This window comes from Lepus europaeus, chromosome 11 (genome assembly GCF_033115175.1).
Source record: "Lepus europaeus isolate LE1 chromosome 11, mLepTim1.pri, whole genome shotgun sequence".
Taxonomy (NCBI): Eukaryota; Metazoa; Chordata; class Mammalia; order Lagomorpha; family Leporidae; genus Lepus; species Lepus europaeus.
Window position 1 is genome coordinate 69,785,057 of NC_084837.1, and position 24,419 is coordinate 69,809,475.

Consider the following 24,419-nt stretch of genomic DNA (forward strand, 5'->3'; position numbering starts at 1 on the left):
TCGTGCCTGGCATCGTGAACCTCCCATCCCAACCTCCGCAGCACATTAGATCCTGACTCTCACTGGCTATCCCATTGCTGAGTTTCTGTGTATATTAACTCCCTAGAGCTACTCTAACAAATTGCTATCAACTGGCTTAACACAATAGACACGTACTCATTCAGAGTTCAGAAGACCAGGAATCCAAAAGCAAGGTGCCGGCAGGGTGGGTTCCTTTTGGTGGTTCTGATGGAGAAACTTCCCCATGCCTCTCTCTGAGCTTTCAGTGGTTCCCAGCAATCCTTGGTGTTGCCTGGCTTTGAAGAGATCACGCCAGTCCCTGCCTGTCTCTATATCACCTTCATACCTGTCTACCTGGACTTCAACGTGACTGAGAAAGAAACAGCGTGTCGGACTCGGCGAGGTCCCCCCTGGATTTCGGCAAGTAGGCCCCTCGGTGTTTTGTGTGCTGTTCGGTTCTGTGAGGGTGAGCACAGAACCCCCTCCTACGCCCCTTTCCTTGTCCTTGTCCTCGGTCTAAGTGACCCCAGGTTAGCACACACCGCCCTGAAGCGTACGTCGCTTCTCGGCTCCTCCTTTTACTTTCGGTTCGCCCGGCTAGCTCAGTCGGTAGAGCATGAGACTCTTAATCTCAGGGTCGTGGGTTCGAGCCCCACGTTGGGCGCCAGATGTTGTTGTTGATTTCTCCACAATGTTGCAGTGGGTTCGTTTCTGAGAAGAGCAGCGTGGTGGGGGCAAGAGGCGCGGAGTCAACACACAGACCCCGGGAGTCCGGTGAGAGCAGGCTTGAGGCGAGCAGCCTGCAGACTCGTTTATTACAGTTGATACAACACTTATATAGCCAAGACCAGCCAATCTGGTCAAGGGGCGGTCTATACCCCAACCAATCACAGCCTGTTGCCAGGCAGTTTCCAGAGCCATCCAATCACAGCCTGTCGCCAGGCAGTTTCAAATCCATCCAATCACAGCCTGTCGCCAGGCATTTTCCAGAGCCATCCAATCACAGCCTGTCGCCAGGCAGTTTCAAAACCATTCCTGACTAACTGACGCTCGCTTGCCAGTGGCCACCTTGGCATGGCCTTCTCATTCCACTACAAACGGTGGATGGCTAATTTTGGGTATTAACTTGGTTGGGCAATGCTGCCCAGATATTTGGTCAAATATTACTCTGTTCCTGTGAGGGTCTTTTGGATGAGAATAAAATCTGTGTCACTGGGCTTTGCATAAAGTAGATGGCCAAGTGAGTGAGCCCCATCTAATCAGTTGAAGGCCTGAATAGAACAAAAGACTAACTTCTTATCTTTCTTACTTCCTTTCCTTCCTTCCTTTCTAGAAGATTTATTTATTTTACTTGAAAGAGTTACACAAAGAGAGGAGAGGCAGAGAGAGAGAAGTTTTCCTTATGCTGGTTCACTCCCCAACTGGGCGCATCAGCAGGAGCTGCGCCGATCCAAAGCCAGGAGCCAGGAACCTCCTCCGGGTCTCCCATGAGGGTGCAGGGGCCCAAGCACTTGGGCCATCTTCCACTGCTATCCCAGGCCATAACAGAGAGCTGGATCGGAAGTGGAGCAGCCAGGACTCGAACTGGCATCCATATGGAATGCCGGCACTTCAGGCCTGGGTTTTAATCCGCTGCGCCACAGCGCCGACCTTGCAGCTACTCTTTGAACTGCAACACCAGCTCTTCCCTTCCCTGAGTCTCCAGTCTGCCAGCATGCCCTGCAAATTCTGGACTTGCCAGCCTCCTGAGACTATTCCTCAAAACAAATCTACACATATACGCATCCTGCTGGTGCTGTTTCTCGGAAGAACCATGTCTAGTATAGGCTGTATGTGTCCTCACATCATCCCATAAAGATACCAGCCACTAGACTTAGGGCTCCTCCTAATTCAAAGATCCTATTTGCAAGTAAGGTTGCATATTGAGCTTTTGAATGGGCATGGATCTGGGCTCTGCGGGGAGACAGAGCTCTATTTAACCAGTACACTGCACGATTCTTCGGCGTTACGGAATTACAGACATGGCTCCAGGGGTTTTGTGGATCCCAGCTCTACTCCTCTTTTCTCACCCGTCAAAGAATAGGGGCTTCTCACCTCTCGGGCTCCTAACTCCAGCCTGCACCTCCTCCTTAACCAGGGTGGTTCCATGCACGCAACTGTGCTTATTAATTCAACAAACACTTACCTGACTGAGCACTGAGTGTCTAGGGATAAGAGTTCAGTCTCCGGAGCCAGGTGGTCTCGGTGCGAATTCTGCTTCTAGCCTTATTTTGCTGTGAGATAGATCTTGGACTAGGTATGTCACTTCTCCCAACCATAGAGGATTACTGTGAACATTACCTGACAAAAAAAAAAAAATCTCAGAAATGTGCCTGGCAATAAGTGAAATAAATGTTAATTATCTGCGGGTTGTTGTTAAGAAAGAAAAAGACTCACTAGTGGTTTCCATTGCTCCAGTTCGTTGGCCTCCTAGTTTACGTGTCCCTTGGTTTTTCTCACATCTCTCGCCTCTTCAAACTCCTGCATAGAGAAAGGAAGTCTCCTCCCTCACACCTGAGTGGCCACGAAAAGTAGCTGAGACCGGAAATGGGGGCGCTAAGAACGCCCTCCAGGCCGGGGTGGGGCCATCTCTTCTCCGTGGCTCCAAGTGGATAGACGCGCCCAATGTGGATTATTTTTTAAGGCGGCTCTCGAGGCACCTGAAAGCGGAAGTCGAAGAAAGTTCTAGCGGCTTAAGGGAGCGGCGGGCGCCGCTGCGTGGTGGGCGGAGGCTTTGCTGGAGCCGGAGCTGCCCATGAAGCCTGATCAAGGAGAAAATACCAGAAAGGGCCGGCGCTGTGGCTCACTAGGCTAATCCTCCGCCTTGCAGCGCCGGCACACCGGGTTCTAGTCCCGGTCGGGGCACCGATCCTGTCCCGGTTGCCCCTCTTCCAGGCCAGCTCTCTGCTGTGGCTAGGGAGTGCAGTGGAGGATGGCCCAAGTGCTTGGGTCCTGCACCCCATGGGAGACCAGGAGAAGCACCTGGCTCCTGCCATCGGATCAGCGCGGTGCGCCAACCGCGGCGGCCATTGGAGGGTGAACCAACGGCAAAGGAAGACCTTTCTCTCGGTCTCTCTCTCTCACTGTCCACTCTGCCTGTCAAAAAAAAAAAAAAAAAAAAAAAAAGAAAATACCAGAAAGGCAGGGAGACTTCGCAGCGGAGTCCACGGGGGAGAAGCCAGTGGGCCGCCTGGCCGGGATGGATGGAGCCCTGGGGAAGAGGCTGGAGGGAAGGGGCTTCCACCAGGCCTGCGTGGACCCTGGCCAGTTTCCGGGGGTGAAGAAAGACGAAGATCTCTTCCGGGAGTGGCCGAGGGACAGGCGGGACTGCAGTGGGTGCCTTCGGGAGCCGTGGGACGCCTTCCTGTGCTGCTGCCCGGTGAGGCCTCGGTCCCCAGCCCCAGCACTGAGTTCTCAGGAGTTTGCAGCCCAGAGCTGACTTGGCCCTGCGCTCTTCAAAGGAAAAGATCGCAGGACACCTCGGAAGCCCTCCCAGGCCCGCGGGCAGATTCCTGCCCTCGCCCTGTCATCTTTTCTGGTTCTCACTCTCGCACGCAGCTCCCCTCCGTTCCCCTGCCAGTTCCACAGTGACTGTGTTCCCGCTTTCCTGAGTGGGTTCCTGCGCGCCTCCCTCCCCTCCAGTCTGTTTGCCATTTGGCTCCTTTTTTGGCAGAACAGTCACTGTCCTCAAAAAGTTTTTTAAATTAGTAAAGTTAGTGGCCTTCAAAAAAAACAAAACAAAACAAAAAAATCCTGCAGCAATGAAGTCCCCAAGAGCAGAATAAGCTCTGGCCCATTAGCTGGTCGCTGAAGCCTGTGGAGCCGCTAGACTGTTTCCCACCTCTTCTCCTAGCACAGCCCCTCAAACACCCTGCAAGCTGACTGCTCCCAGCGCAAATCTCAGTGCTTACAGTAAGACCTGAGGCGTTTTTTCATTTTTTTCACTTTACCTAGAGGTTTCGTCTTCCGCCCCTAGTCATTCGTTCCTCCTTCAAGGCCTAGCTCAATAGATACCTTTCAAATGTATCTGTTTCTCCCCAATCTTAATTTCTGTTTTTCTTCAATTCCACATCACTTTATACTTATTTAAGACTTATTTTAGGGGCTGGCGCTGTGGTGTAGTAGGTAAAGCCACCGCCTGCAGTGCTAGCATCTCATATGGACTCCGGTTCGAATCTCCGCTGCTCCACTTCTGATCCAGCTCTCGGCTATGGCCTGGGAAAACAGTAGAAGATGCCCCATGTCCTTGGGCTCCAACACCCACATGGGAGACCCGCAGTAAGCTCCTGGCTTCTGATTGGTGCAGCGCCAGCTGTTGTGGCCAGCTAGGGAGTGAACCAGCCAATGTAGGACCTCTCTCTCTCTTTCTCTCTCTCTCTGCCTCTGCCTCTGCCTCTCTGTAACGCTTTCAAATAAATAAATAAATCTTTAAAAAAACTTATTTTATTCTATCCCATTTTACAGTTACTTTGCTTTGTGTCTGATAAGCTAGAAAGTTACTTGAGGCAGAACATGCATTTTACTTTCCATCTCTCTCTCTCCTGTAGTAGGCGTGCAGTAGGCAATCAGTACATGTTTGCAGCCAACAAGTGGACCACACACACCCAGATTGCCACATGCCAGCGTCATGTCTACACTTTCAGCACCTCATCTGTGCTCTGTTATTTGTGTTATTCTACTTGAAATTCATCTGGAGCATGTTCTGTGACTATTTCTTCTCAATATACCGTATCACCCACTTGCACTCACCGTAAAGGGATCAAATCCCACATACTCTGCTGGGTGGGGCTGAGTCACACCGGCACAGGTCTGAAAGCATGAGTTAGCTACACTGCAGGACTCCAAACTTGTAAACCTCATCTCAGTTCTTGGCATTGCTTCTTTTTTTTTAAAGATTTAATTTATTTATTTGAAAGAGTTAGAGAGAGAGGTAGAGCGGTCACTCCCCAGATGACTGCAATGGTCAGAGCTGAGCTGATCCGAAGCCAGGAGCCAGGAACTTCTTCAGCTCTCCCACACAGGTGCAGGGGCCCAAGCACTTGGGCTATCTTTTACTGCTTTCCCAGGCCATAGCAGAGAGCTGGACTGGAAGAGGAGCTCAAACTGGCACCCATATGGAATGCCAGCACAGCAGTCTGGGGCTTTAACCCGCTGTGCCAGAGTAGCCCCAGCATTGGCTTTTGTGCCACCATTTCTGTAGAAATATGTTTCCAGCTTATTTAGACTATGGCAAAATCTACCAGTAAATGTCAATCTTGACCTGCCTAATCACATAGGCCAACTGAATTCTTCCTTAACTGAGCAATGTAAGAAAATATAAACATCTGAGACATGACAGAGAATCCCAAAGTGCCTGAGTTCCAACCCGCAAACAGATGGTAATGCACCCGGGTAGTACCAGCCAAGTGCTTAGGTACGTGTCTAACGTCCAACGTGTAAGAAGACAACTTGCATCTAAATTCATTTTGTCTTTGATGAGAGGTAATGAAGGATTCACTTTAATTACATTCCTGGGTTCTTGGTGCAGACATGTTTAGGACTTCTAGCTGCTAAGCATAGTGAAAGCAGACAGCCTGACTTCTGTCTTTAAACCACTCTCCTCTCTGTAACCAGAGATATCATTCTGGGGGCCAATCTGGTATGGCAGCTTAAACCCCTGCCAGCAGTGCTGCACCCCATATGCGCATGAGTTTGAGTCCTGGCTGCTTCACTTCTGACCCAGCCCCCTATTAATGTGACTGGGAAAGCAGTAGAAAATGGCTCAAGTGCTGGGGTCCCTGCACCCACATGGGAGACCCAGATAGAACTCCAGGATCCTTTCTTCAGCCTAGCTCAGCCATGGCCATTGTGGCCATTTGGGGAGTGAGCCAACAGATGTAAAATTCTCTCTCTTTCCCCCTCCCTCCCTCCCTCTCTCTCCCTTCCTCCTCTTTCTCTTTCTCTCCCTCACTCCCTCTTTCCTCCTTCCCTCTCTCTCTGTAGCTCTGCCTTTCATATAAGTAATAAAAATAAATATTTTTCCCAAAGAAACCTTTTATTTAAGGAATACAAACAATGCATTTCGTAAGTACAACTTTAGGAATATAGTGATTCTTCCCACCATACCCGCCCTCCCACCCACTCTCCCACCCCTCCGCCTCCTCCCTCTCCCATTCCGAGTCCCATTCTCCACTAGGATCCATTTTCGATTAACTTTGTACACAGAAGACCAGCTCTATACTAAGTAAAGATTTCAACAATTTGCATCAAAAAAAATTGTTCCTCAGCAGTCAAGACATGTCATTTTGAATTGCTGATTCATATGGGCTATGGCTTCCAATTATTTATGAGGTCCAAATTTCTTTTTTTAAAAAAGATTTATTTATTTACTTGAAAGTCAGAGTTACATAGAGAGAGAAGGGGAGGCAAAGAGAGAGAGAGAGAGAAAGAGAGAAAGAGAGAGAGAGAGAGAGAGGTCTTCCATCCACTGGTTCACTCCCCAGTTGGCTGCAATGGCCAGAGCTATGCTGATCCGAAGCCTGGAGATAGGAACTTCTTCCAGGTCTCCCACGTGGGTGCAGGGGCCCAAGGACTTGGGCCATCTTCTTCTGCTTTCCCAGGCCATAGCAGATATGCTGGATAGGAAGTGAAGCAGCCGGGACTAGAACCGGCACCCATATGGAATGCCAGCACTGCAGGTGGCAGCTTTACCCGCTATGCCACAGCACCGGCCCCAAGGCCCAAATTTCTTGCAGAGAAGAGGATCTCCATACTCGTTAAACAGATCATCGCAAATCCCTCTATCGTCATTTGCACAAACACACAAGGGTCCTCTCCTCCCCCCATGCCTTAACTCGTGCTTAACTCATACTATTCCTCTGCTTAGACTGCTATGTTCTCTTCTGAAAAATAAATATATAAATATATATATATATATACACACATACATACATATATTCACTACATCACATCGCAATGAATCAGAACTAAAAGCTATTGTAGACTTTGGGCAGAAGGAGGATGCATAGGAGCTAGGAGCAAACCACAAGAAAAGTGTTTCTAAAATATGCATGGCCTGTGGGCATGGAAGAGCTTCAATGAAGTCTGGGAACTCATCCTACAATAGCCTCCCAACTTTGCCCTGCCGGTGCTGCCTTGCGATTCGGTGCAGCTCAGCTCTGCTAGTGATGGAAGCTGAACCACACATAATGCCTTCAGGGGTTACTCATCATCAGAGCTTAGTCACCAACGCCTGTTACATTACTTTAGGCAACCAGCTATCCTAATTAGATTCCAAGCTCATCTGATGGCTGTCACTAGCACTTTGCTTACATAAAACAGGACTTTATGAAGCAGCCAGCTTGAATGGATTTTAAAAATTAATCACAAAACATACACTACTGATTCTTTCATCCTCAAACTTCTTTGTCTCCCCACCATCCCTGAGCCTTACAATATGTCTTACTCTCACCTTCTCCCTTATCTGATAATGAGTGATCATCTCATCTTTAGTGAGTGATAAAATGGTTAAGAAACAGTGAAGTATTAGGAATGTATTGGGGAGTACAATGGTGGTGTGCTAAACGTAGGTGTTATCTGATACATTTTAAATTTCATTTTGTAAAGATTTATTTACTTATTAAAAAGGCAGAGTTACAGAGAGGGAGAGAGAGAGAGAGAGAGATCATCCATCCACTGGTTAACTCCCCAAATGGCCACAACAGCTTTGGCTAGGCAAGGCTGAATCCAGGACCCTGGAAATCCATAGGGCTCTCCTGCGTGGTGGCAGGGTCCAAGTACTTGGGCCATCATCCTCTGCTTCCCCAGGTACATTATTAGCAGGGAACTGGATTGGAAGCAGAGCAGTCACGAATGTCAGTGTGGCAAGCAGCACCTTTACCCTCTATGCCACAACACTGGCCCTTTTACTTTTTTCTTTTAAGATTTATTTATTTATTTATTTATTTATTTATTTATTTGAAAGAAAGAGCCTCAGAGAGGCAGAGGGAGAGACAGAGAAGTCCTCCATCCGCTGGTTCACTACCCAAATGGCCACAGTGGCTGGAGCTTCACCGATCTGAAGCCAGGAGCCAGGAGCCTCCTCCAAGTCTCCCACGAAGGTGCAGGGATCTAAGCACTCGGGCCATCCTGTACTGTCCTCCCAGACCATAGCAAAGAGCCAGATTGGAAGCAGAGCAGCCAGGTCTTGAACTGGCACCCACAGGGGATGTCGGCACTGCAGGCAGTGGCCCCACCCGCCACACCACAGCGCTGGCCCCAGCCCTTTTAAAATATTTCTTTCGGGGTCGGCGCTGTAGCATAGTAGGCTAAGTCTCCACCTGCAGCTTCGGCATCCCATGTGGCCACTGATTCATGTCCCACTGCTCCTCTTCCAGTTCAGCTCTTTGCTATGGCCTGGGAAAGCAGTAGAAGATGGCCCAAGTGCTTGAGCCCCTGCACCTTTGTGGGAGACCTGGAAGAATCTTCTGGCTCCTGGCTTCAGATCGGCCCAGCTCCAGCCTTTGCAGCCATTTGGGGAGTGAACCAGCGGATGGAGGATCTTTTTCTCCCTCTCTCTGTCTCTCCCTCTCTCTATCTGTAGCTCTACCTCTCAAATAAAAAATCTTATATATATAATATATATTTCCTGTTCCCCTCATTATCTGTTAGCTTTTTAAATGCTTTGTTTATCTTTGTTTTTATTTATCTGACACATAGAGCAGCAGCAGAGAAAAAGACCTATTCATGGCTGGCGCCGTGGCTCAACAGGCTAATCCTCCGCCTTGCGGCACTGGCACACCGGGTTCTAGTCCCGGTCGGGGCGCCGGATTCTGTCCCAGTTGCGCCTCTTCCAGGCCAGCTCTCTGCTATGGCCCGGGAAGGCAGTGGAGGATGGCCCAAGTCCTTGGGCCCTGCACCCCATGGGAGACCAGGAGAAGCACCTGGCTCCTGGCTTCAGATCAGCACGGTGCACCGGCCGCAGCGCACCAGCCACAGCAGCCATTGGAGGGTGAACCAACGGCAAAGGAAGACCTTTCTCTCTGTCTCTCTCTCTCACTGTCCACTCTGCCTGTCAAAAAAAAAAAAAAAAATCTATTCACTGAATCATTCCTCAAATGCCCACAACAGCTAGAAATGGACCGGCTTGAAACTAAGAACTCAGAACTCTATCCAAGTCTCCTACATGGGTGGCAGGTACCTAACTACTTGAGCCATCATCTGCTGCCTCGCAGGGTGCACACTGGCAAAAAGCTGGATCAGAGGCAGAGGTGGGACTCAAGCCTAGGCACTTTGATATGGGAGGTGGACATCCCAAGCAGTGGCTTAACCACTAGGCAACAGCACTCACCCCTAATAAATGTTTTAAAGATGAACATTGTGTACCTTGATTTTCAGTCAAGTCAAAATATTCTAATATCAAGGGGCCGGTGCTATGACATAGCAGGTAAAGCTGCCACCTGCAGTGCCAGCATTCCATATGGGCGCCGGTTCGATTCCTGGCTGCTCTACTTCCGATCCAGCTCTCTGCTATGGCCTGGCAAAGCAGTGGAAGATGGCCCAAGTCCTTGGGCCCCTGCACCCGCCTGGGAGACCTGGAAGAAGATCCTGGCTCCTGGCTTCGGATCAGCACAGCTCTGGCCATTGCAGCTAATTTGAGAGTGAACCAGCAGATGGAAAACTTCTCTCTCTCTCTCTCTGCCTCTCCTTCTCTCTGTGTAACTTTGACTTTCAAATAAATAAATAAATTTTTTAAAAATATTCTAATATCAAATCATCTGCATCAAGATGTTGTGTAACACAAGAAGAGAAAAAATAGTCATTGCTGTGACCAGCCTTTGGGGTAGTAGGACCCTTACTTTTAAGTAAGGATGAATACTTGATGCAGTTTGCATTGTGTGCACAGGGGATCCTTTTACCAAGACGTAAATAACTTTTCTTTAATGTTGTATATGTCTTCAGCAGATCCCTTGTACTGGAGTTATGGAGAAGAGCGCACACCAACTTCGGAAAGGTAAAGGCTTAAATCTTTACAAATACCAAAGAACGTGGACCATAGCTTCTTTAGAAATGAAGATTTGAAGGCTCTCTTATTTAGAAGTGTTCTCTTTTTAGTATTGGAAGTAGAATCGAGGACTGACTATGAACTTAAAAATAACAATTGAGTACAGAACATAGGTTCCACATTAGTCTTCTAGGAAGCTGAGGTACTATCAAAATATACATCCGAGAAGCAAGAGCATATTTAGGAATGTAAGCTCATGTGTCTTGATTGGGGAATAAATATTACAGTCCTGTAACTCAAGACATACAGCCAGCAGTTGGCATTGTGGTTTATTGGCTTATTTATTTTTAAAAAATGAAACCAGAAAAATAAAACATGCTACGATTTTGTTTCATTGGCCTTCTTCAGTCAACTCCAGGTAACTTATTTATGAGAATGTCACCCTTTTATAGGCTATTTTAATTCATTATTGATGCTTTTTTTAAAAGATTTATTTATTTTTTATTTGAAAGTCAGAGTTACACAGAGAGAGAAGAAGAGGCAGAGAGAGAGAGAGAGGTCTTCCATCTGCTGGTTCACTCCCCTATTGGCTGCAACAGCTGGATGTGTGCCCATCCAAAGCCAGGAGCTTCCCCCAGGTCTCCCATGTGGGTACAGGGGCCCAAGCACTTGGGCCATCTTCTACTGCTTTCTCAGACTATAGCAGAGAGCTGAATCGGAAGTGGAGCAGCCAAGACTCGAACTGACGCCCATGTGGGATGCCGGCACTGCAGGTGGTGGCTTTACCCACCACACCAGGGCTCCGGCCCCTATCGATGCTTTTCTTAACGATGCCATTGACTAGCCATAACAGAGGGTGGCAGAGGATAAAAGGGAAACTATTTAATGAAATCTGAAACATGAATGCTGTGAGTACAGTCACTGCTTTGGTTTAATGTGGTTCATCAGATTTTCTTCTGATGCAAGTAAACTAAGCAATATCTTTGTTACCCACAAAAATACCAGGGGAACTGACAGAAATTCTCCATGCACAGCTTGCTCATTTGTCCTGAAATCATTCATTCTGGCATAAGAATTTAGTCATGTCTCCAAAGACAGACTCTAATGGTACCCTAAGTACTCGCTAACGACCTTGGCCCATTTTTATGACAAAGTTTCCTTATCTATAAAATCGGAATAACAGTGATACTTCTCTCATAGATTGCTACATGAAGTAAATAAGATAATGCATTGGAAGCTAAGAAGCACTCAGTAAATATCAGCCATGTTATTTAAATTGCAGTGCAGCAGCCCAACTTGCTGGGTATCTGAGACCTGCCCTGTCCAGGTACCTTCCTGATTTTGCCATTGCTTCGTTGACGATTCATGCATGGAAGGCACATTTCTATTGATCACTGTGTTTCCCACATCCTCTGCTGCGTAGCTGCCCTGGGTTTGATGTTGTCTTAGTCTGCTTGTGCTATGTATTAGTCAGCTTTTTGTTACCACAACAAAATACCTAAGGCAACTGACTTTAAAAAAAGAAAAGATTTATTTAGCTCACGGTGTTGGAAGTGCAAATCCAAGATCAGGTGGTCCCATTGGTCTGGGGCTGGGTGAGGCTGGTGGCTGACAATGATGGAGCATGTGCAGAGGAAAGATCACATTGCAAACCAGGAAGTGGAGAGAGAGACTGAGCCTTTTGTGAGAACTATCTCCTGAAGGCATGTCCCCAGTGACCTCAAGGTCTCGACTGGGCCCACCTCCTAAACACCATAGTTGGGTTAAGATTCTACCCTCTTAGCAACATTAACATATGACTTTAGGATTTAAGGTCCTGCAGGAGTTTGAGGGCCAAATCATATTCAAACCATAGCATGCTGCTATGCTGGGTAATTTTTAGAGCAGAAGTTTATTCTTTAAAAGTTCTGAAGGCTGGAAACTCCAAGACCAAAACCAGATTCAGTGTCTGATAAGGATTCAGTTGGCTTCTGAGATTGATCCTCTTAGGGCAGAAGGGACCAATGATGTGTCCTCACATGGCATAAGGCAGAAGGGCAAAAAAAAAAAAAAAAAAAAAAAAGTTAGTAACCTGAAGTCTTTTTGGACAGTGCTAATCCCAGTCAATGAAGGTGGAGTCCTCATAATTTAATCACTTCCTAAAGGCCCCACATCCTAACACTATGACATTGGGTTTCAGGCTCACATAGGCATTTTGGAGGGACACATGCACTAAAATCACAGCAGTTATCCAGTAATGTATAACTCACTAACCTGGATACACTGGCTTTTCTTGAACCTCTCCTCCTCTCACCATCTCCACTGGGAAACACAGGAAGCATAATGAGCACCTGGATGAAATTTTAAAAAAAAAAAAAAAGATTAAGAATCTTTTCAAAAGAAATGGAACATAATGTAACCTTGCTCCAAACTACCTCAAACTGAGTCTGAAGATATGATGGAGAATATGGTAGGATGAACTTCTTGTGGAATATCTTAAGAATCAGTTATCTGGGAATTTGTTTCCATTCTCCAGCAAAACTGAACAGGAATTATCTTTTCTTCTCCTCTGCCTCAAATCCTGTCCGTTACTCAAGATTATTCTGGCCGGCGCCGCGGCTCACTCGGCTAATCCTCTGCCTGCGGCACCGGCACCCGGGTTCTAGTCCCGGTTAGGGCTCCGGATTCTGTCCCAGTTGCCCCTCTTCCAGTCCAGCTCTCTGCTGTGGCCCGGGAGTGCAGTGGAAGATGGCCCAAGTCCTTGGGCCCTGCACCCCATGGGAGACCAGGAAGAAGCACCTGGCTCCTGGCTTCGGATCGGCACAGCGCCAGCCGTAGTGGCCACTTGGGGGGTGAACCAGCAGAAGGAAGACCTTTCTCTCTGTCTCTCTCTCTCACTGTCTAACTCTACCTGTTAAAAAAAAAAAAAAAAAAAAAAAAAAGATTATTCTGCAAATATTCCATCTAGGATTAAAACACTCAGATGCCTTATAACTTGATCCTAGGCTTTGTTCATTCCTGTCTTAGTCTAAGGTTATTCAGATGTCATACTTGCTTTGACTGTTTAACTCTTCCTGTGGGTTGCCACAAACCTGATGCCAGAGATGATGCCTTTGTTGCTCTTGCCAGTTCGTTAGACTATGCTCCTTCACATGTTGTGCCGTCCTTACATCTTGAGCTTGCGCTGATGGCCTCATTTGCTGTGTGAGCAATAATTAGAGACCCAGATTTACAGTGACTTAGACACAGTGACATTATACTATCACAGCCTCAGAAAGCACCATGTAAACCAAGGAATAATCAATGGTCTGGTTTTTGGTTGTGCAACTAAAAATATATTGCCTGCTTCTAAGCAGAGGGAAACAATTATAGCTGGAGCTACTATAGCAGCAAGATATGATGTTTAATAATGTGATATTGGAAATCTCATGATGCTATAAAAATAGATTGTCTATTCTTAGCTCCAAACTGGATATGACTTTTCCCACACGAAGAGGTTGCAAGCCTCATCAATAACCACAGCCCTTGAAATTTCAGCTTCTGGCCCAAAACTTGCTAATCCTCACCAAGGGAAAGCAGCTGTCCAATCAATCTCTTCTTAGAGCCACAGAGTTAGAAATCTATATGACCATAGGCCTCGTGTTGAGGGAATATTGATGGGAAATAGTCTTCTAAAAAAAGTGTATCTGATGGACGCAGAGCTAAGTGACATCAGAGTCCAAAACACTCTTTTCTTTTCATCAACGTAAATCCGCCTCAAGCCTCCTGACGGTCAGGGATGGGGGTGCTGGGCTTCTCAGACTTTATTCCAGCCTCTGCCCTCTAGGGTCTTTGAGGTTTACAAAGGACCCTCACACCTGGAGTGAGGCCTTATTTCTGCACTGTACGGTACTGATAAGCTCCATATTTTATAAAATACTGGAGGAGTCTGTCTCTCCAGCAGCTTCTCCTCTGTGTCCTGAAAAGGTTTCAGGGTAAGGAAATGCAAATCAACCTTTTTACTCCTCTGAATCAGGTAAGGAGGAAAAATGGGAAAATGCAACAATTATTATCTCAGTTCTTATTCTGCCGTAGACAAAAACTCCATGAGAAAGACATCAGAAGGATGCAGATAGCCCACGGCAGATCAGCCCATTTCAGAAAAGAACAACATGGGGGGCCGGCACCGTGGCTCACTTGGCTAATCCTCTGCCTGTGGTGCCGGCACTCCGGGTTCTAGTCCCGGTTGCTCCTCTTCTGGTCCAGCTCTCTGCTGTGGCCCGGGAAGGCAGTGGAGGATGGGCCAAGTGCCTGGGCCCCTGCACCCACATGGGAGACCTGGAGGAAGCACCTGGCTCCTGGCTTCGGATCGGCACAGTGCCGGCCGTGGCAGCCATTTGGGGGTGAACCAACAGAAGGAAGACCTTTCTCTCTGTCTCTCTCTCACACTGTCTGTAACTCTACCTGTCAAATAAATTAAAAAAAAAAAATTAAAAAAAGAACAACATGGGACATGCACAAAAGAAACCAATCTGGGCCAGAACTGGGGTGGTGAAAGGAGACTCAAATTCCTTAGGGAAAAAGAGAAAGATCCACTGAACATCTTTTCTTTACTGCTTGAAGTGCAGGCAAAGAAATTGTGAATCATATTTTACCTCCTTATTCACAGTACACTATCTTCGTAAGTCCCCAGTTCCACAACCCTTCCTAAAAGTGGTTTGGGTGATGCCCATTTGTACCTCAAAGTCAAAATACCGGGCAAAGGGGCTGGCACCATGACAGCAGTTTAAGCTGCGATCTGCAGTGCCAGCATCCCCTGTACGGGCACCGGTTCAATTCCCAGTTGCTCCTCTTCTTATCCAGCTCCCTACTAGTGCACCTGGGAAAGCAGCAGAGGATGGCCCAAGTCCTTGGGCCCCTGCACCCATGTGGAAGACCTTCAGGAGACAACTGGCTCCTGGCTTCAGCCTAGCCTAGCCCTGGCCTTTGTGGCCATTTGCGAAGTGAGCCAGTGGATGGAAGATTTCTCTTTCTCTTTCTCTCTCCCTCTCAGTAATTCTGCCTTTCAAATAAATAGATAAATCTTTAAAAATATATATTTTGCAAAGCTAGATAAGTATCGTGCCTTTGTAGGACTGACTTAACACTTCCATCTGCATGCAGAGAGTATGAAACTCACACAGCTTTTGAAAGGAGATCCAGGTGTCTGCATGAAGCTTTTCCACAGCATAGACTTGAAAAGTAGCAGGTGCTGTTAACACCACCCAGTTACTAAAGAAATGGGAATTCTGGGTATTGGCCAGTCCTTTCAAGTTAAAGATCTGTACTTTCCAAAAAGAAGTGGAGATAATCCTAGCTTATCTTTCCTATCGCAAATACAGCCTACACAAGTCAGTTCTCCAACTGTAATATATGGTCCCAAAGCTTGGTATTTCCCCACTAGTTGTTGTCCAGATGGTCCTTAACAGAACAACAGGAGAATCTTAAATGGGTCTGGTGAATATTCAGCCAGACAGTCTGTATACAATTGGAGGAACCATGTAGTATATCTTTATATTACACAAATAATTTAGTAATTCGTGCTTATCACTGAACAAAAACTACCTAGAAATTATATAAATAAACCAATGGTAGAAATAAAAAATTGCCCATCGATCTATAACCACTATTAATATCTTGGCATATATATATTTACGACTTTTTAAATACATATGTATTAGTAAAATATATCTAATCTTTACAAGAACACGGTCAGTATACATAGATTTTCTAACTTCTTTTTTCATTTCCATATAAACAGATAAACTTCTGTTTAATCATTTAAACATCTACAGAGCATGCTACTGTACTATACTCACTTTATTAGAAAATTGTAGGCTATATTCGTTTTCTTTATATTAACAATACTCCAATGAATGAATTTGCTCTACTTGATTTTCTGACTGTTTCTTAGGAGAAATTCTTTCAAAAGGAGTTTGAGGTCAGAGCTGTTCAGATTTCATAGGTTGTTTTAGTGTTCATTGCCAAATTGCCCTTCAGAAGGGCTGCTCCAATTTATACTCCCACCTGCACGGTGTGGACAAGTGTCCAAAGCGTTAATCTTAATGTTGTGCAGTAAACTCACTGACAGACCCAACTCCTTGTGATAGTAAGAATATAAAGCCCGTGTAACACGTGTTTATCAAAATATGTGTTGATAAACAATACATACATACTCAACCAAAACAAAAATCCTCAAGAGAGTCTCATTTGGCAATAAATCTTGGGCCATATTTTATTTTTTGAAATCTGGTTTAATCAGGTCGCCATCTGAGTCTCGGGTTCTTTATCAGCCAGATAGATATTCTCTAAGGTCCTTTCTTTTCCTAGTATCTAGTGATTCACACCACAGAGGGAGACAAGAGGTCCAGGCCCAGCATCAGGCCCAGCCTCCTCCATTTCCCTTCAGACTTCTTGACTCACTGTGCTGTTACAAACTGGACGTTTCTGAAGTCTGAATCTTTGGACACACTCTCTATCTGAGTATTGCCCATCTTTTCTCCCCCCCTTGAAAAATTCTACTCATCCTTAAAGGTTCACCCCCAAAAGACCTCGCTGTGTCTCCCACATATGCCTCTTGACCATTTCTCTGACACTGACTGTGACGATTTTGCTCATGTCTGTCTCTTCGGTGAGACTGTGTGCTCTCTGTGTCTCCTGGGTTCAGAACTCTGCTGAGCATATTCAAGATGCCCAGTGAATACTTGAGGAAAGCACAAATGAGCAAGTGAATGGCTAGGTACGATTTTTCTGAGTCTCTGTGACAGCTCCAAAAACTTCAGAGGTTTGCTCAAACCTATATAAGCTTGAAGATGGCTATTTTTCACATCTAAGTGCCAGACGTTTCTTGTAGGGCTTATCTCCGAACCGGGCTCCTCTCAGAAGTGTACTCTTCTCTCCTTCTTATAAACACACTAGCAGAACCAGTTCTCATCCCTGGATTAAGGAAGAAAATGATTTCTCAAAAGATTTTATTTATTTATTTGAGAGATAGAGTTACAGACAGTGAGAGGGAGAGGCAGAGAGAAAGGTCTTCCGTCCTCTGGTTCACTCCTGAAAAGGACGCAACGGCCAGAGCTGCGCTGATCCGAAGCCAGGAGCCAGGAGCCTCCTCCAGTCTCCCACACAGGTGCAGGGGCCCAGAGACCTGGGCCATCTTCTACTGCTTTCCCAGGCCATTGCAGAGAGCGGATTGGAAGAGGAACAGCAGGGACTAGAACCCGCGCCCGTATGGAAGGCTGGCGCCACAGGAGGAGGATTAACTACTGCGCCACAGCACCAGCCCCAAGTAAATGATTAAACCCAGTGCATAAGCAGGTGCTGAGGGGTAGCCAGGTACCATCCGTCATCCATCCTGAGATTATCAAGGGAGAGAAGGAAAGATTACAGGGCATCTGGTTGAACCAAGATGAACTGGTAGATAGAAAATTCATCACCAAGTAATGTTGTACAAGTGCTTAACAGTGACTAACATTGCTCCTTAACACACTTCTCTCTCACAATTTTCACACAGCAAAACTTGTTTCCAGCTGGTTTTCAAAGCTATTCAAATCAAAGAAGTATTCTATTGGTCATGCAGTTTCAGCTTAACCACGCCACGGTGGCCATATCAAGACTACTCTAGGCATTAGTGGGCTCAAGCCTTGACTCTGGAAATTGGAATTCCAGGAACTAGGGAACTGCCTTTAAAGTTGCCCTCTAGGCCAGTAACGGAAGTAGCTCAGATCTTCGAAGCACCGTATTTTGGAGTGAAGATTCCAGATTTTGACATTCTTGAGCTTAAATTCCAGCTCTGCCATTTTCTATTTGTGTAACTCTTAGCAAGTCACCTAGCCTTTTTTTGAGTTTTTATTATCTCTTATAGTGTGTGTGTGTGTGTGTGTGTGTGTGTGTGAGAGAGAGAGAGAGAGAGAGAGAGTCTCCTCAGAAGTCATCTCTTCAGAGAGGCACTCCCAGATCACTCTGTCTACAGTGGTACTTCCTGTCACTTTCTATCACTTCCTTGTGGAGCTTTTTTTTTGTTACTTAAAATTTATTTATTTGAAAGTCAGAGTTATACACAGAGAAGGAGAGGCAGAGAGACAGAGAGAGAGAGAGAGGTCTTCCATCCGCTAGTTCACTCCCCAATTGGCTGCAATGGCCGGAGCTGTGCCAAGCCGAAGCCAGGAACCAGGAGCTTCCTCCGGGTCTCCCACATGGTGCAAGGACCCAAGGACTTGGGCCATCTTTTGCTGCTTTCCCAGGCCACAGCAGAGAGCTGGATCGGAAGTGGAGCAGCCAGGACTCAAAGTTGCACCCACATGGGATGCCAGCACTGCAGGCGGCGGCTTTACCCACTACGCCACAGCGCCAGCCCCCTTGTGGAGCTTTACATTCTTCCTGGCACTTATCAGTATTCTGTTAAACTATTTGTGTCTTGTCCTGTATTTGCAGGAAAGCACCAAGAAACCAAAGTCTTTGTCCTATTCACTCAAGAAAAGTGGCCAGCACATATTATGAACTCAATAAATATTTTTTGAGTAAATGAAAGTGAATACAAATTGTACCTGCCATCAAAGAACTATGAAGATTAAATGAATAATATGCCAAATGTATTCTATTGTTTAGAACATTAGAAGCATGCAATCTATGATAGCTAACATCCTAATAACACTATTAATTAACATTCTATCATCATTTAAAAAGCCAATAATACCAATATGACTTTATGTAATCTTATCTCGTGCTATTTGATGAATACCCCAGATTCTCCCAAGAATTTGAGGTATCTTAGAAAAATATTGTATTACCTGTATTTACATAACTTGTACCGTTCTAGAATACTTGTACAGCTTTTGGCAAAATTTTAGTGTATTTAATCTGCATATTCATATATTTCATGAAAAACATTATTGACAATCTCTTCTCATGTACAACATTTAATGAGTTTCATGGTCAAACTTTGGAGAGAGAAACCTGCAGTTGTCCATTTTCAAACTAAAGGCAGTAATTTAGTCTCAATACCACTGGTGCAAACACCATTGCTTGCTATACTCATGGATAATTTTTTGTTCTTCCAGGCTTCTGATTTGTGTCTGTAAGAAGAATTCTTGTACAGTATAGTAGGTGTCTCAACCAATGTTCTGGAATAAGCTTTCCCACAATGACAGTATTGAATGCACTTATTCAGTCTTTAATGACTCTCCAATATTGTGTATTGTAGAAGTCACAGCTATGTGTCTGTTTGTCCTCATCATTTCCTTTATTAGACCATGTGGACTTGGGTGTCCTGTGTTCGTGTGTATTTAATCCTGTAGAGTTTCACTTGTCTTCTCATTTCCATTCATTTTTCTCGGTCTGTAGAGGCCTCTGTCCATATTTGTCACCTTGGGCCCTGCTTTGTTGTTGCATTTGCATTTCTTGTAAGGATCCCAGAGTGCTTACTCATGATTTGGTTCTTTTTACATTTCTTACATTATTTGGCTATGCAAATACATGCTCAAACAATTTTGAAGTCCTTTATTAAATTGACAAAGGCTCAGATAGGAGCCTTTGATTTAATTGATGAATAACCATAAATGCATTTATTTCCTATAAACAACTGAGTCCAAAATAGGCACATCATTTAACATTATATTTTATAGAAATTCTAAATTTGAAGAGATGAGCTGAATGAACATTCAGAAACATGTATGTTTTCACATGGTCCCCACCAGAATCTTTACTGTTGATAGTTGATAAAATCACAGGCTTGCTTTTCACATACTCACCAGAAGCTTGCACCAGCTAAAATGGTCAAAAGAACACATCACCCATCGGAGCCTTAATAGAATACATTTTAGCACTCAATTTTGGAGAAAGAGTCTAACATAGAAAATGAATCACCCAGAAGAAATCTAGCAAGAAGAAATCACCAAGATAAGAAAATCAGGAACAGATAATCAGATAAAGGAAAGGTGTCCCAACCGGTGCTCTGGAGTAAGCTTTTCTCCAACAGCACTGAATGTGCTGTAGAGTTATTCCTAAGAAATAGATAATATATTTTTCTAAATATTTGCCCAAGTCAAGCCTGGAACACAAATCTGGTTCCAATGGGCAAAGCAAAGAGGAAAACATATTTACTTATGAGTCTCACAAATTGTCCATTCACTTAGGAAAGTCACAGGTCTTCTGAGCAATAAAACCCTAGAAAGATTTCCCTTGTGGGTCCTAGTGAAAGGGGTTTTGTACAAGGGAGTGACTACTTCCTCACCAACCTCCTGTATTAAATATCAAGGAGACCTAAACAAGAGTGCTTCTTATTGCATCTGCAGCAGCAGGAAATGCTGTTACCCAGAAGGCAATTCACTGAAAGTAGTTCATGAGGACCCAAAAAAGTGGGATCCCCAGGTGCAGTTCTCAATTCAGGAATAACTTGCAGGAAGAATGAACTTATTTGCTTATTCAGTAAATATTTACTGAGCATCTGTGTGAGTCAGATACTGTGCTGGTCACTGGGGAGAAAGCAGTGACAAGACAAATGTAGTCCCTTTTTGCAGAGAATAACAGAAAAGTAGACTAGCAACTCCAAAACATGAAGTTGCAGGCACAGTAAGAGGCCATCTATCCCCTAGACTTTCAACTCCTTGACCTTTTCACGCCCTGTTGCTTTTTCCTCCCCTTCATTACAGTTATCATGTTTTACTATCTTACGCTACCATGCTAATACTAAAATCAGCACCACCTCCAAAATCTATTTCAGAAACAGTTCACAGACACAATTTGATATCCCCAAACCAACAGCCCCTTCTGGCTACGCACAAGACAGCCCTTCTTTTCCCTTTCCTTATTCATTTAGATCACATGGCTTTGCCTTACTATCACCTCCTAGAGAATTCCCTTTCCTCCTTCATGTTCTTTTAGCCTGGAATAGAACCAAGCCTGGCTGAATCCAGTTTTCCCACACCTTCACTTGAAAGCGAAATGTAACTGGGGATGGCCAACTTCACTTTCAATTCATGATAAAAACCTGAATGAGACACTCAACACTTTTTGTTTCCCTTGTCAAATTGACTCGGTTGTACCTTCTCTAGTCTCTCTGCAAACCTCCTTCAAATATGACTTAAACATGATTCTTAAAATGTTCTTTATGGTTAAAAACTAGAAACCATCAGATAAGAATTTATGCATCACCTCCCCACCAGATCTTTGGCTCTCCTCTCTGTCCAGCTTCTCTGTTCCTCCCATTTCAGCTGGGGACGCATAACTCCTCCAGCAAAGTCTCATGTCCCCTCGGAAGCTCTGGAATCTGATCCCTAATACCGCAAGGATGTCTCTTCTTCCAGATTTTTGTTCTCTTTCTCATTATTGTATCATTCCCATGAAAGCGTGAACATGCTTCAGAATTTCTCATGGTAAAAACACACACAAACAAAAAAACCAGTTCCCTCACTCTACAGCCCCACTAACCACTACTCAATTTCTCTTTCATATACAGTGAAAAAAGAAGTCTCCCTTTCTTTGCAACAGTTTACTCCAGTTTTACTTCTACCCACAGGACTCTACTGAAACTGCTCTGTTAAGGACTTGCATTATCTTTGTGCTGCCAAGTGTAATGGACTGTTTTGTATTTCGCTTTAACCTCTAACTGTTCCCTTCTGTCAGTCTGCCCACCTTCTGCTCTAGCAGCTCCACATTTGCTTTCCTCCTGCCTCAGTGAGCCTCTTTCTGAATTCACTTTCTGGCTCCTCCTCTCCTACCAGGCTGTACCTTGGAACTATGTACTCCTAAATTCACCACCCGCTTGACACATAGGTGTGGAAGAATAGTGAGTTGACAATAGACTCTACACAGGTCACCCAGCTGAACTTCAGACAAACACAGTTTAGCACTGGAGTTTTGAGAAAAATTCTCAAATAGAAAAAGGATTGCAAGAAGAAATCACCAAGATGAGGAAATCAGGAAAAGATAATCAGATAAATCAAATGATAGCATTATTTCTAAGAAATAAATAATACGCTTTTCTGCATGTTTGCTAAAGTTGAATCTGAAACACAAATATGGGTCCATAATGGGCAAAACATGGAAGAAAACATACTTACTTATGAGACTCCCCCAAAATGTGTCAGGGCAAGAGAAGTGACAGGGGACAAATCAAGGAAGGCAACAGATAGTGGTGGCAGTGGCTGTGGAAAGGAATAAATTGACTCAGGGAATGTTTAAGAGGTGTCGTCATCATGGTTATTGACAAACATGGTAAGAGGTGAGAGAAGTAAAAGTTAAAGATAGCAACCACAGTGGTAGAAGGAATATGGGCTGCATATGATACATCCTTCAGAAATTTTCCAGGAATTGGTTTTCTCCCAAATAAGCCTTTGAGAAGAATCAGACAGCATCAGCTCTTATGTTTATTCTTTTGGAAAATACCAACAGATATGCAGGTGTTTGTCCATTAAGAACTTCATGATCTAACCATCCATGACTTCCAGCAGTGCAATGACCATGTTTGTGCTCTGACCCCCAGTGCTGGCACAGTACCTGAGGTAACAGGTACTTAATTAGCACCTCCTTATAGGCAGCTAGGCCCTAAACTATGAGAATTGTCACTTAGCTAACTTCCTTGTGCCTCTCTTTCCCCTATGTAAAATGAATATTCACAGAAACTTTCTCTTAGTGTTATATTTGTAAGGCTTCAGACAGTGAATGGATCAGAGCATATGCTCACAAAGAAGCTATTTTTATTCATAAAAAATTTCTTAGGAAACTTCTATGCTGCCATGTAGAAAAGCTAAATGAATTTCATGTTTTACAAAGTCAACCATGGGTCTTACAAAGAATACGAATCTTGAGATTTGGCTGGAACTTCTGAGTTCTGCTCCAGCTCTCTAGGCGCATATTCACCTGGACTCCATCAACACAGCTCAGCAACTCCACCCTTACAGCATCCTCTGTTCACATTTTTCTTGGTGACCCCCTCAGAGAAAGCTACGTCTCCTAAGGGGGTAGGTACTATCTGAATGCTAACTGTTGCAGTTAAACCACATTCTTTCATGTAGTCATCTGACGTTCTGTGGTAGTCACACCATCTAGTGCTATAAGGGCAAGTTCACATGCAGGAGAAAATTAATGGCTGTAGGTTAATTACATTCAAAAGGTAATCCAGGGGCTGGCACTGTGGCTTAGGAGGCTAAGCCTCTGCCCGCAGCACCAGCATCCCATATGGGCGCCAGTTCGTGTCCCGACTGCTTCTCTTCTCACCCAGCTCCCTGCTGATGGTCTGGGAAAGCAGTGGAAGTACTTGGGCCCCTGCACCCACATGGGAGACCCGGAAGAAGCTCCTGGGCCCGGCTTCAAATTGGCTCAGCTTTGGCCTTTGCGGCCATCTGGAGAGTGGACCAGCAGGTGGAAGACCTCTCTCTCTGTCTAACTCTGCCTCTCAAATAAATAAACAAAATCTTAAAAAAAATTTAAGCCAGAAGGCATGAAAAAGAAAGACTGCCCTCTCTTTGTAACTAATAAGAAAACCAGAAAATCTCAGGACTGGGGCTGGAGCGGGGTGGGGAATTCAGAGCCACAAAAATATACACATGCATTCAAAGGGGGGCAGAAAACACAGCACACCACAGAGATGGGCTGAAATAAAGAATGAGGGAGGGATCCATGGTCCTGCTGCTCATCCTGTCGCGCTCCCCAGACTCTCAAAGTCCCCGGAACAACAGAGTCTGCCGAGAAAGACAGACGCAGTCAACCCAGTGGCTCAGTGGACAGAAACATGGCCAAAGGGACCCTGCTCCTCTGTAAATAACAACCAGTCTTTGTCTGGCACTCTAGTGTTTACAAAAACTTTTTAATGTAGATACAATGGGGATAATGTTTAGAAATACTTTCCAACTATTTTTTTTTTCATTTCTTTTGCCCTGTGGCTGCCCACCCACTGAACTGGCAGCGTTCAGTGCTTGCAAAGAGCAGAAGAGAAGCAGCCTAGAACAAAGACGTCATTCCTCAACCTCAAGTTTCAGATAGAACCTTTTTCTTCTATTCTTGGGGAACAACAGTTTTGAGAAGCAAGATTTTTTTTTTTAAGGGAAAAGTATTGTTACCATATAAAACTCACTATGTACGTATCAAGAGTGAAGTCTGGACGTAGAGTGTGGCACTCCACACAGCTCCCAGGCAGATGAGAGCCGATTGCTGACATGGAGTCTTGGAAGCTCTCAGAAGCTCTCACTGTGATGGAGTTTGGAAGCGCATTTGTGAAAGGAAGGGGGAGGAAGCAGGACTGGGAAGTGGGAGAAACTGAGCTTCCAGTTCAATCCAGCAAAGCTTCAACCAAACCAGCAGAGAGCTCTGAAATGAGTAGTACTCCTCAGAGCTGTCTGTGGAAGGGGAGGTGGCTTGTCTTGATATTCTGCATAGCTGTGGGCTGCCCTGTGAATGATGTGAC

At 45.2% G+C, this 24,419-nt stretch overlaps 1 non-coding gene across 1 annotated transcript; it reads left to right on the forward strand.

The window, feature by feature from the left end:
- Window positions 1–591: 591 nt before the first annotated feature.
- TRNAK-CUU (transfer RNA lysine (anticodon CUU)) lies at window positions 592–664 on the forward strand. Its single transcript has one exon. It is a non-coding gene; the product is annotated as a tRNA-Lys (tRNA).
- Window positions 665–24,419: the final 23,755 nt, after the last annotated feature.